This window comes from Herpailurus yagouaroundi, unplaced genomic scaffold (assembly GCF_014898765.1).
Source record: "Herpailurus yagouaroundi ecotype Mexico unplaced genomic scaffold, PumYag 141, whole genome shotgun sequence".
Lineage (NCBI taxonomy): Eukaryota > Metazoa > Chordata > Mammalia > Carnivora > Felidae > Herpailurus > Herpailurus yagouaroundi.
The window spans coordinates 18,117,003-18,130,727 of NW_024412396.1; the positions used below are offsets into that span (position 1 = coordinate 18,117,003).

Below are 13,725 nucleotides of genomic sequence, written 5' to 3' on the forward strand. Positions count from 1 at the left end.
TGTCCATCAACTGATGAATGGATAAAGAAATTGTGGTTTATATACACTATGGAATACTACGTGGCAATGAGAAAAAATGAAATATGGCCTTTTGTAGCAACGTGGATGGAACTGGAGAGTGTGATGCTAAGTGAAATAAGCCATACAGAGAAAGACAGATACCATATGGTTTCACTCTTATGTGGATCCTGAGAAACTTAACAGGAACCCATGGGGGAGGGGAAGGAAAAAAAAAAAAAAAAAGAGGTTAGAGTGGGAGAGAGCCAAAGCATAAGAGACTGTTGAGAACTGAGAACAAACTAAGGGTTGATGGGGGGGGTGGGAGGGAGGAGAGGGTGGGTGATGGGTATTGAGGAGGGCACCTTTTGGGATGAGCACTGGGTGTTGTATGGAAACCAATTTGACAATAAATTTCATATATAAATTAAAAAAAAAACAACAACAAAAAAAAACAACTCCAACTTTAGGGTCCTGGTGTGGTAGGGACCTGCACTGGTCTACTGGGACACGGTCTTGCTGTGTTGTGACTGATGCAGGTTTGACCCAGAAGGGTGGTCGTGCCAGAGTGCAGGGCCTTGGGATTTGGAGCAAAGTAGGCTATAGCCAGTGTCCTGATTAGCCACTCTCAGTAGGTGTCTCTGTGCCTATGCTGAGTAAAATGGGAAAGTGAAATGTCCCCCACCAGTTCTTTTGTCCCTGGAGAGGCAATGCCACCTCTCACAGATTTTCTCTAAGAAATATGAACAATCTCTCCCCATGACCTTTAGGTGATCTTCAGATCACACAGTCTGCTCCAGGGTTTTCTGCCTGCCTTCTCTCCAAGAGTCAGGCAGCACTCTCAGGTCTCTATCCCAACTAAGCCTGAAGACCTCTAAAATTCCAATTTTTGAGCCCTGCAGGTTGCAAAAACTCAAAAAAACAAAAACAAAAACAAAAAACAGCTCCTCTCATCTTCCCAGCCAAGATCTTTGGGGAAGTGTTCTCCTTGTGCTTATCCGTGTTCACTCCACTCTGTCTTGCCTGAGTTCTCCACAGCCAGGGCTCTCTCACCTCCACAGCACCTGGGATCCATTTCTTCCCCAAACCACATCTCCGTACTTTCTACCTTCCTTGATGTGGCCTCTTCTCTCTCTCTAGTTGTGCAGCTTATTCTCTCAGTCCTCAGGGAGATTTTTTGGGGTATTCAGAATGATTTGATAGCTATCTATTTGTGTTCAAGGGATGAGGCAAGCCTATAGTCCTCCTACTATGCCACCATCTTAGCTCCTCCTCTAAGGTGTTGCCATTTTAAAATTACCATTAGACATGCTTTTATGTTTCCTTGTTAAGTGGCCTATATGACACAATGGATGCACTGTCCTAGAGTTGTCTTTGTACCCTGATGGCACTAATATGCTGTCATTGCTCCCATTACAGAAAAAAAAAATCATTTATTTTCTCCACACCAACTAATTTACAATTCTCTCACCATGTATCACATTAATTTCTTTTCAAAAGTCTAACAGAATGCTTATTTTCATGTTGTCCTTAATAGTGGCAGGAAGCCCATAATAATGCTTTTGTTCCCAACAACCTATAAAATTCATCAGATATTTAAGTATTCTTCATTGCTAAAAAAAATAAATAAATAACCCCCTAACCCCTAATGGATAATAGCACATAAAATGGCTAACTTTCATTCCGGATATGCCACTTCCTTTCTGAAATTTTGCCACACCACAGCAGAGACATTACACTAAACAATTCCTCCTTTGAACTTTCATCGTGCCATATTTATATATTCTTGCTAAACAACAACAACAACAACAAAACTTGATAAGTTATTGTTAGAGCAACAATTTGAGTTTTTTAAATAGATTGTTCAGAAAATTTAATTTAATGGGACGTGGGTGGCTCAGTCAGGTAAGCATCTGACTTTGGCTCAGGTCATGATCTCACAGTTCATGGGTTTGAACCCCACATCAAGCTCTGTGCTGACAGCTCAGAGCCTGGAGCCTGCTTTAGATTGTGTGTGTGTGTGTGTGTGTGTGTGTGTGTGTGTGTGTGTGTCTGCCCCTCCCCCACTTGTGCTCTGTCTCTGTCTCTCAAAATAAATAAATGTTAAAAAAAATTTAATTTACTAAAGCAGCTTTTGCTACAATGGAATCCTAACATAGTATGCTTCATATAACTTAAAAGTAGCCCAAATAAACTTGAATTTTGTCATAATTTTGCTTCCAAAGACTAGTGACTTTAATATTAATGAACAATGTAAATCCTTCTAATATTCAGTAAATTGGCTTTGCAGGAAAATGTTGATTTTCACATTAATAAAATAAAATTCAGGTAAAAGAAAAAAAAAAGTTTTACACTATCTGAAATGGCTCTGAATACAAATCTTCATTAGGAAACTACAAAAGGAATCCTAAAGGGGATCAAACTTCCGCTTGTATCAGAGAGACCCAATTTATCACAATAGAAGACAAGTTTCCAAGAGTGCTTCAAGTGAATGACAGTTTCATATTGTTGCATTCTTAACAAATTAAATCACTCCAAATAACTCAACTGTTGTGTAAACATGATATATTCACTCACTGAAGATATTTTATCACTTCTGTGTACAAAGCAGAACTGAAGCAGTCAGCATGAAATTAAGGTCAGAGTTGGATCTGAAACCAGCACATAGTAATAACTGAATAGCATACATATAGGATTCTTTCTACTTTTTAGGACAAAAAAATTTCATTCTCATAGGCTTTACTTTTTATTCTCTTGGAAGGCTTAAATCTTTGATATATATGCAAAATGATATAAGATATAAATCAATTTTACTATAGCATTATTTCAAATAAGTCCTCCCAAAGTTAGGTGAACATGTAACTCTTAAGTTTGCACCAACCGTATAGAAAATCAGTTCTTACAGTACAATGCGATTCACTCAATTAGATGGTGAAATATGATTTATATATTGTCAATTAGGTGAGCAGAAATTTGTGGAACTCTTGTCCCAGAATGAAAATATTTTCACAAATCAGTTTTTTTCTATACATCTATTTAGGAAAAAAATGTAAAGTTCAAAATATTACTCAAAACATGCAAAGATTATACCTTTGCACAAAATTATTCTATACATTTTATTTTTGTCATATTGTATTTACCTCTATTCTATATGACAACAGGATTTAAAAAACATTTTATTTTAAAATAATATTTTCATTAAAAATACATGGAATAATTATTTTCTTTATCTGAAAATGTCCAAGAAAACTTTTCTCATTTTCATTATGTTGAAAATATAATTCTGTTTATATATTCAAAAGTCAAACCTATTTATAGTCTATTGTCTATATTCAAATAAAAATTTACCCATTGAATAGGGGTAAAATATGCAGATGAATAATGGAATACAAAAATTTATTCATGTATTAATATAACAAATCTGCAAAAAAAATATAATTGATGTCACTTTCATGATTTTTTTATCTTACTCATTTCTCTTTACAAAGAATTTTAAGTATTACAAAATTTTATAACATATTTCATACGCTCTATCAAAATATTTCAAGTATATTTCAAATATATCTATATTACAGAGAAATTGAAATTGCCTTGAATCTATGTCAAAAATATCTATACTACTCTAATATATATATTACTCACAGAGAAAGTAGAACAGCCTGCAATTTATCTCAAAATTATTTATTTATAATTGGAAAATAACCATTATAATACCTCCACTGTATCATATTAAAACCACTAGTTTGTCACCTAACTTTTGGTTTTCCTAAAGCAACAAAATGACTTCCTGGGGGCGGGGGGGTGGGGTTGTCTTAACTCATATACTGAAAGCAATGTTCAATCAAAAACTGATTAATAAAAGGATGCATTTTAATTTATAATTAATCCAGTGAATTTTCATTGTGACTATTTGTGACTTGAGAATAAGGCTAATCCAGAATATATAATATTTTGGCAGTCAGACTGACTGCAGATGGGCCAAACGTGGCCTGAAAACACAATAACTGGCAGTACCACAATCTTGTGCTTTTAACACATACTGCCCTCTCAATGTAGTTATATACTTTTCTTTACACAATTGGCCTTACAGCAAAGGAATGTGTGATATTTGCACCAGAGTCTGGGGCTAAACATTGATGAAGACATATGTAGGCCCTCAGGGATTCATAATCTTGTATATGTGATCAAATAATAGCTGGTAAATAAGAAAAGTGATGATTATGGTGCATTGAGTAACTAACCTAACCACAGAGGATATGGAACGTCTTCACTCTGGGTGAGTGACATCCAGGGTAAACATATAACAGGACTTGGTCTCATCCATGGGGAATAGGGGAAAAAAATTCTAAGCAGAGGGAAAAAATGTAAAAGCCTTGAAGAAACACATGGCCAGTTTGGAGAAATGCATACAATTCTGTGTGATGTAAAGAGAAAAGGCTCAGAGAACAAACAAATTAAGGGAATTTATTCAGTCTACAAGGAGTTTTGACTTTAGCTTGAGCAACCGGTAATGGTATAGTCAGGAATGGGGATAATGTGTATTGAAGCAGTTTAGTAGGAGTCCATGCTTTAGCAAGATCATCTTGACAACAGGAGAAGAATATAGTCCAAGAAACAAGACAAGGAGAGAGAGAAATTAGCCAGTTCTTAAGTATTGCAGGCAGGAAATAATGAATGGGACCCTAATAAAGATGATGACAAGCTAAAAATTGGAAAGATTCAGGAACTATAAAGTAGATATGCTCAACAACACTTGGTGATTAACTTTATGTGCCATGCTAAGAGAGAGGCAGAAATTCAGGAATAGATTCAAATTCTGGTTTGGAATATTCATCATGCCATTCATTCAAAGACAAGTAAGTAAAGGAGAAGGCTAAGATGTTTAAGTGTCTGATTTGTACTTTGAAGTTATGTACCTGTGGAAAAACAAAGTCGAACTGTCACTAGGCAATTGCATTTCCATTTTTGAAGCTCTTTTTTTCTAGGGTTTAGAAGGGAGACCAGGGCTAGAGATACCCATTTGGGAGTATATGATATATAGGTGTTAAGTGAAACTACTTGAATGGGTGGGTAGAATAACAAAATATGAGACACTACCATAAATAAGCAGAGGAAAAGCATTTCATATAAAAAGATGAAAAATAATAGAGATGTAGGAGTAAAACTATATGCATGTGGGTATAATATAGGACTCAACTCATTTGCAATCAGTACTTTTCTCCAACAATATGGATCTTCTCCATTAACTCCTCCTAACAAAGGCAGTATTAGTTTGGCTCCTAATTCTGATATTTGAATTACTCTCTGGCTCATAGTCCAGTCTTTAGATTTTCTGAAAATAACAACAACAAATATAAACACTTGTCACTTCAACAAGGAATGACTGATTACACCTTTAACTATGGATGCAGAAAAACCCAGACAGAGACCATTAACTACAAGTTAATCTGATTGGTGTCCTATTAGCTCTTTAAATATCTCTCAACTCATTCATCCTATTTTAGATCTTCAACCTCCAGAGTGTAACTGGCAAAGGATGTCAAAATTGATTATATGGATCTAGTCTCCAACCCTTCAGATGCCACCCAATGAAGTTATACGTCTCAATTACATCATTATTGAAAGATAGGATTGCTATTCCAAAATGCCTTTAAGACTTGTATTAGCTTCCCAGGGCTACAGACTTGTTACAAATTACCACATACTTGGTGCCTTAAAACAAGAGGAATCTATTCTCTCATAGTACTCAAGGAAAGAAGTACAAAATCAAAGTGTTAGTACTTCGATTTCCAAAGACTCTAGTGGACAAGCATTTCCTGCCTCTTGCACCTTCTGGCAGATGCAGCCATTCCCTTTGGCTTATGGTTGTATAATTCTACCTCTGCCTCAGTCTTCACATGACCTTTTCTTCTGCTGCCGCATCTCTCCTCTGTGTCTTTTATAAGGATTTTTGCTAGTGGATTTAGGACCTATCCAGGATAGTGTAAAATGATGCCATCTGGAGATCCTTAACTTAATCATATTTGCAAAGACTCTTCCTCCAGATAAGATCAGAGCCACAGGTTACAGGGATTAGGGTGTGGAAAGATCTTTTTGGAGGCCACCATTCTACCCATTACAACACCTATATATTAGGTCAAATCTCTCTGATGGTGTGAACTCCTTTTTCAATAACTGGTAAATGGAGAGAAGACAAATTTTAGAGTGTAAAGGGATCTTGAGATGCCACACTTTGAGAATTAGCCATGAGCTGGATAATTGATTTTTCAGCCCTTTTTTTCTTTTTCAGTAGATTTATTGTAAGTCATAAATGTCAAACTAATTATTGCTTTCACTGCAGCTACTATCTTTTGATATGTAGCAGTTTTATATCATTCAATTAAAAATATTTTCCTTTTCAATTATGACTTCTTTCACCTATGGGTTATTACATAATATTTTTAATATCCAAAAATATGCACATTTTGAGTTCCCTTTTGGATTAGATTTCTTGTTTAATTCCATGTGGTCAAAAATAAACAAAATATATTGCACTCTTTTGAAATGTGTTGAGACTTGGTCATAGTCAATCATTCGGTCACTTATTCTAAACTTTCTTTATTCTTAGGGGAAAACAGTATACTTTAAATACACACACACACACACACACACACACACACACACACACACACACATTCCTTGAATATATAAAGCCTTTAAACATTAACTTCCATTTACCCATTTATTTCCTCCAGTAATACCTTTACCCAAAATTTATCTGTATTTTGGGTCTTTTTGTTTAATTTTTAACCTCACCTTAGGTTATTATAACTTTTCAATATAAATCATCTTTAATCATATTATCTACCAATTTTTTTAAAAAAATTTTAATGTTTATTTTTGAGAGAGAGAGAGGGAAAGAGTGAGTGTGTGCGCATGCAAGTGGGGGAGGGGCAACGGGACAGAGGGAGACACAGAATCCAAAGCAGGCTCCAGGCTCTGGGCTGTCAGCACAGAGCCTGACACGGGTCTCGAACCCTCAAATTGGGAGATCTGAGCCAAAGTCAGACCCTTAGGTGACTGAGCCACCCAGGTACTCCTCTATTTACCATTTTTTTGTTCATCATGCTACTTTTACTTTTGGACATTCCCTCTAGGAATTATTTTTCCATTCCTGAAAAAAAGATTGCTTTAGAATTTCCTTTAGAAAAATCTTTAGGTGATAAAGTCAGACACTGTGTGTTTGATAAGGCCATTACTTTAATTTCAGTTTGAAATATTTTTTTTTCCTGAGTATATAATTCCAGATTAGTACTTGCTTTCTTTCAGATTAAAGTTGTTGTTCCACTGTTTACTGACTTCCATTATTGCTAATGAGGAGTGTGCCAACCTATGTTGCTTTTCCTCTATTAATATTTACCTTTTAAAAAAATTATGTAACTTTTTCATAATTTGTCTTGGTGTATATTTCATCCTTATATGTTATGTCTGGAATTTGTCAGACTCCCTTAATGTATGGGTTGTTATCTTTTCTCTTAGCTTTTAACTCTTCAAATATTGATTGTATACCAGTCTCTCATTTCTCTCATTTAATCTCTTCTGGAATTCCTATCAAATATATGTTAGATTATCTGATTCTTTATGCAAGATCTCTGGGTCTTCAATCATGTCTCCTATAGATTTTCATGATTTCCTTTCCTGCTTATGGCTGATTTCATCTGATCTATCAATCAAATCACAAATTCTTAATTCTATTCTCAGAATCTGCTAGTACATATCCAACAGATTTTAAAGTTCAGTTATGTTTTTATTAAAGTTCTATTTGCTCCTTATTTACACTAGCCGTATCATTTTTATAGTTTCCTGTTTCCTAGAGATATTTTCAATAATACGTTATAAATCAACTTACATATAGCTGGTTTAAACTCTATTTTTGACAGTTCTAACATTGGAAGTCTTAAGAAGGTATGTTCTGTAGTATTTATTGGTTTTGTTAATATTTAAACATTATTGTGTGTTTGGTAATCTTTGATTGCTGGACCTTATACTTGTAAAGTTATTTGTAGGAAGACCCTGAAACCATGGATGAATGTGCTCTCCTCTGAAGAGGATTCGCATTTACCTAAGGACTAGGGACTTAGTAATGCTTGTCTAAAAAACAAGTTCAGGTTTTGAGAGTCTTTCGCCCTGTATTCTATGTGCACCCAGGGAAAGTATAAATCCTAGGGAGGGGATGCATCTGTGGTCATTACCTCCCAGAGAAGGTATGTGTTTGTTTTATTATTCCCCTTCTTTCCTCCTGTGTCAATATTGTCAGATCTGACCAGCATTTTTGCTTATTTGTTTTTATAACTTTATTGAGATACAATTCATATAGCAATAATGTGAGGAAAGGGAATTTAAATCCTTTGCATGTGAATATGCATGTATCTCTGCATTATTTGTTCAAAAGGCTGTTCTTTTGCAAGTAAATTATTTTAGCTGCATATCAATTGACCATAAATGCACGGGTTTATTTCTGGGCTCTCAATTTTATTCCTGTAATCAATAGGACTGATATCAAACCTGATATCAGTCACACATTGTTATGACTATTGTAGTTTGTAATAAGTTTTGAAATCAGGAAATGTTCCTGATTTCCAACTTTCTTTCTTTCCAAGATTGTTTTGGTTACCCTGCATGCCTTGCCTTCCATTATGAATCTCACATCAGCTTGTCAATTTCTACAAAAAAGCAGCTGGGATCTTTGTAGATCTTGTGTTGTCTGTACATAAAATTGAAGAGCATTTCCATTTTAGCCAAATGGTGACAATCAATAAATAAGCATGGGATGTCTTTGCATTAATTTAAGTTATTGCAAGGCTGTTGGGTTTTCTTTTTTTTTTCTTTTTTTTTAATATTTATTTATATTTTGAGAGAGACAGACAGACAGACAGAGCTTGAGTGGGGGAGGGGCAGAGAGATAGAAACAGAATTTTGAAGCAGGTTCCAGGCACTGAGCTGTCAGCAAAGAGCCTGACATGGGGCTTGAACCCACAAACCATGAGATCATGACCTGAGTCAAAATTGGACACTTAACTGACTGAGCTATCCAGGAGCCCCAAAGTTGTTGGTTTTCAAGGCTACTGCAGGCTTTGGAAGATGTAAGGGAGGAGTGCAAGCTAATAGGCCATGAATCTTGCTATTCTTACCAAAACTCAGTAATTGTTCTTGATGAGACACTTCTTGGAATTTTTTGCAAGCTTTTGGTTAATTTCAGAATCCTGGAAGAGTTGATTTTGAAAATTATTGTCATTGTTTTTATGGCTTTTACTGAGAAGTGAATTTTTGAAGGCCCTTACTTTACCATTCCAGAATTGTTTCTTTTATTTTTAATGTCATTTTGGCAAGGAGAGAATTGTAGTCCAGATATAATGGCCCCTTACCTAACGTCATTGTCCCATCTAATCTACCTCATCGAAATGAGATATCTGATAAAACTTTCTATCCCAAGGGGCTGTCGTCACAATCTCTGCTGTATAGACATATGCCTATGTAATACAATAAATAACTCTAATGCTCAAAAACTGTCTTATCCCTTTGATCACAGCCTTCATGCAAAAATTGTCCTTTGAGTTTTTCATTGTGTTACATTATCAGATCTTCAATAATATGAAGAATATATTTCAAAATGTATTTTATGCAGCATTGTTTATTATCAGTGAATGGAACAATCCCTGCAGACAGATGAGATCTCCTCAGGTGAAGATATATGGAGAGAATTTTAGCAGAGAAAATTAAATCGGGGCAGGGGGGGAAGTAAGTTTGAAAAAATATATATTTTTTTCTTTTCTGACTGTGTATAAACAAAGAAGTGAAAATGCCTTTAGTGCAAATGAATAAGGACAGTGGTTGCAAAAATGTGACAGTGACAGAGGAAAGAGCAAGCTCAGTGATGGCTTAGGAACTGATGACCACATATACTCTTTATTCCCTCAGTCACTTAACCATTATCATTAGCTGCACTATAATTTGTAAATGATTACAAAGCATGAAAAACATTAAAAAACACACAACTGATTGTGTCAATATATGATCCTTAAAATAATTAAGATCATTTAAATCAACATTGTCAAAAGTCGTTCTACTAATTTCAAAAGGGACTCATTATGAAAAAAAAAAGAAAAAACTTAGGAAACACATTATTTTCTTTCTCTACGATTTCACAATGACAATACCCTATAAATAAAGGCTTCCTAAATTTATTTATACTATTCTAATTGAATAGTATTTACTTTAGGAAAATATGGTTTGGTTATTATATACTAGATCATTCTGCTTCTCTAGGTTTTAAATAATATGTTTAATTTTTGAGGAATTTTAACATTAGAACACCAACACATTTTATCTTGTTTTTTAGATTTTATGTGACTGTTTACGAATTGAAATTTTATTGAAGAAGACACCTGGAAAGCTGTGTCATCTGAACTAAGGTCATTGAATCCTTGTGAACAGATGTTATTTGCAATGGTGCTGTGGTTTTCATCTTGAAAAGGTATTATGAGAGTAAGAATTCTACAGAAAGTATACAAAGTCAAGTTCACAGAAAGTTTAATGCTTATAATAGACTCACTCAAGAGACTAATGTACATACTATGTATTTATCTGTCAGTAATATTTTATGGCCATGTGTTTCTCTAAGATAAATAAAGCCCATTGGTATGAATTATCACTCTCTCCAGAGTCTGAAAGTTTGGAGAGACATTGAACCATAAGAAGTAGCATTTTTTTCTCTTTTCATACAACAAAAAAAAATTTTTAATTGTATGTAATAAGCTTGAGAACTCAATTCTCCACTCGGAGAAATGTTTATCTGGTTTGACCAAGTTAATATGAATTTGGAAGTTATGATAATTAGTTCTATGCTTTAATAAAATATTTAACTATTTTTTAAAAACTGCAAACTTTCAGATAATTTTAACATTTTTTTGCTTTGCTAATCATTATCATTTTGATATTTAAAAGCAATTCAGGAAAATAGTCATGTCCAGTATCAATGTGAAAATTATTCCAAAGTTTTTTCTGTGGAGGTTATTTTCTCCTACATACTTTGATAACTGAATCCAACTGATTATATATATATATATATATATATATATATATATTTTTTTTTTTTTTTTGCATTTTATTTCACCATACTTACCTTTTACTACGACCAGAACAACTGAAAATGCCAACACTTTAAAACACAAAACCACATATAAGGTATTTTGCCTGAATATTTGCCTTTATTAAAAGTAAAGACTATTTATATAATTAGAAAATATATCTCATATTAAAAAGATCTAAAGAGGGGCGCCTGGGTGGCGCAGTCGGTTAAGTGTCCGACTTCAGCCAGGTCGCGATCTCGCGGTCCGTGAGTTCGAGCCCCGCGTCAGGCTCTGGGCTGATGGCTCAGAGCCTGGAGCCTGTTTCTGATTCTGTGTCTCCCTCTCTCTCTGCCCCTCCCCCGTTCATGCTCTGTCTCTCTCTGTCCCAAAAATAAATAAAAACGTTGAAAAAAAAATTTAAAAAGATCTAAAGAAATAAGTGTCAAGAGTTTCACATTCAAGAATTGCCATGGAGAAATAATTTACTTCAATTTATTTTTGAATAAAGGCTTTATGGAACAAATAGCCACCTCAGAGCTAGGTCTTGATATTTCAGAGTGTATTATTTTCAACATCTCTTGAAAGCAAATTTCATCCACCCTTTAGATGAAAAATTTTAGACATTTTGGGATAATAAATGGCCATTAATTTAAATGAAATTTCTGAGTCACCTGAGGATAATTGTCCCAAAAGCATTAAACTGAATAACTTTATGATATTAAACATCCTTATTTGATAAGCTGATATTCAGTCTACGGCCATACCATCCTGAATGCACCCGATCTCATCTCAATAAGCTGATATTCAGATACCACTAATTATATCTTCTTTATGTGCCTCTGTACAGAGAAACAACTTTTTGACCTCTGAATCTTTCTGATGATAATATATACCTGAGATTTCAGTGACCGTTCTTGCTCCAATCAAATTCAGATTTATCTTACATCTCCCTACTATTCTCTTAGTTTTCTCTAAATCAAAGATAATGTACAAATTATATTTCATTGAACTACTTAATATTAATCTTTGCCAATTCTCCAATTCAGATGCAAAAAATAAAATATACAGTATTTTTCATTGATAAAGTTTTGATAAAGCAAGAATATATCTGGATGTATTATTGTTAAGGCAAAAAGCCTATTAATAAATTGTTTCAAAGAATGTCCTTCAATTTATTTCCTCTATGTCCTTCAATGCCCTACATTTCTGTATAATATTTAGTGTATAAGTAATAGGAATTATATTTCTTATGAAACCTGACTGTTTTGTTGTAAAATCTCTTAGCTATATCTGAGAGAATTAACACTGAGAAGCCACTGAAAAACAACTTGTTTTCTGAGAATATTGTTTTTATACTGAGATTCCAACATTGGTCTTTTCTTATTTTTAGTATCACATTGTGACCTTCTCCTCTCCCTCTTATGAATATAAGTTGCAATTTAGGTTAACTCAATTCAATCTCATGGTTTAAATTGCCTTCTATATACTGATATAACAAGTCCTATTTCTATGACTTCCTTTACTGTCTCTTACTGACCCCTAAGTTCAATAATTACTCCTCAAACTTGCCTTATTTGATGATTCCTGTAAGAGAAACATAATGCTAAAAATCTGAGAATTATTTTAAAGCAATTCTCTCTTCTTTATTACTCAAATATTAAAGTTTATGTCCTATAATTTTTCATTCTGAGTGCTTCCCTGAGTTATCCAATCCTTTTGGTCCCGCTTCTATAATCCAGTCAGAACTTCATTATTGTTTGCTTTGACATGTATAAAAGCTACCAAATAATTTACCCATTTCCAGTTCCTTTCTGTCTACAGTAATCTATTGAAGACACTAATATTTTTAAAATATGGATCTGATTAACATTTTCTCTTGATAATTATAAAATAAATTATCTTTAATTGTTTATAAAATAAATGTCATTCATATTCAGGCCCCAAAGCTAATGTTCCATACTGGTATTTCTGAATCAGTCCTTTTCTAATCAATCTCCAGCAAGTTCAAACACTTGCTATATTTTGGTCTCATGTTTTCATGTAGTTGATTATATTTTGTTTTCTACACAAAATATATTTCTATCTAAAAATATAACCCTACCCAACATCTCAGGTCATGCATTATCTTTGTAAAGCCCTCTCTTTTTTTTCTTCCTTTTTTCTTGTTCTTGTTGTTCATGGAATTAATTGCCTTTCCCTGTGCTTTCATAGTATTTTGTGTATCGCTTGGCTACAGCACTCATCACATATTAGAGTGAGTAAATTTTGTTTTTAATTTGCAGTACGAAGATTTATATATTACTCATATTCATAGTATCACCCAGAACAATGTTTATTTAAAAATACACATTGACTGGGGCACCTGGGTGGCTCATTCGGTTACGCATCTGACTTCAGCTCAGGTGATGATTTCATGGTTCGTGGGTTCAAGCCCTGAGTCAGGCTCTGTGCTGATAGCCCAGCAGCCTAGAGCCTGCTTTGGATTCTCTGTCTCCCTCTCTCTCTGCCCCTTCCCCGACTCGTGTTCTCTCTCTTTCAAAAATATATAAACATTAAAAACAATTTTTTAAACACACATTTACTTAGTTTTTTTTTTTTAATTTTTTAATCTCATGAGGGG

General features: G+C 34.2%; 1 long non-coding RNA gene across 1 annotated transcript in view; it reads left to right on the top strand.

Moving 5' to 3' along the window:
- Window positions 1-13,725, top strand: part of LOC121031692 (uncharacterized) — a 276,759-nt gene that overhangs the window by 256,467 nt on the left and 6,567 nt on the right. The window contains exon 2 of the long non-coding RNA XR_005790850.1: window positions 10,376-10,510. This is a non-coding gene — a long non-coding RNA (uncharacterized LOC121031692). The remainder of the gene's footprint in view (window positions 1-10,375; window positions 10,511-13,725) is intronic.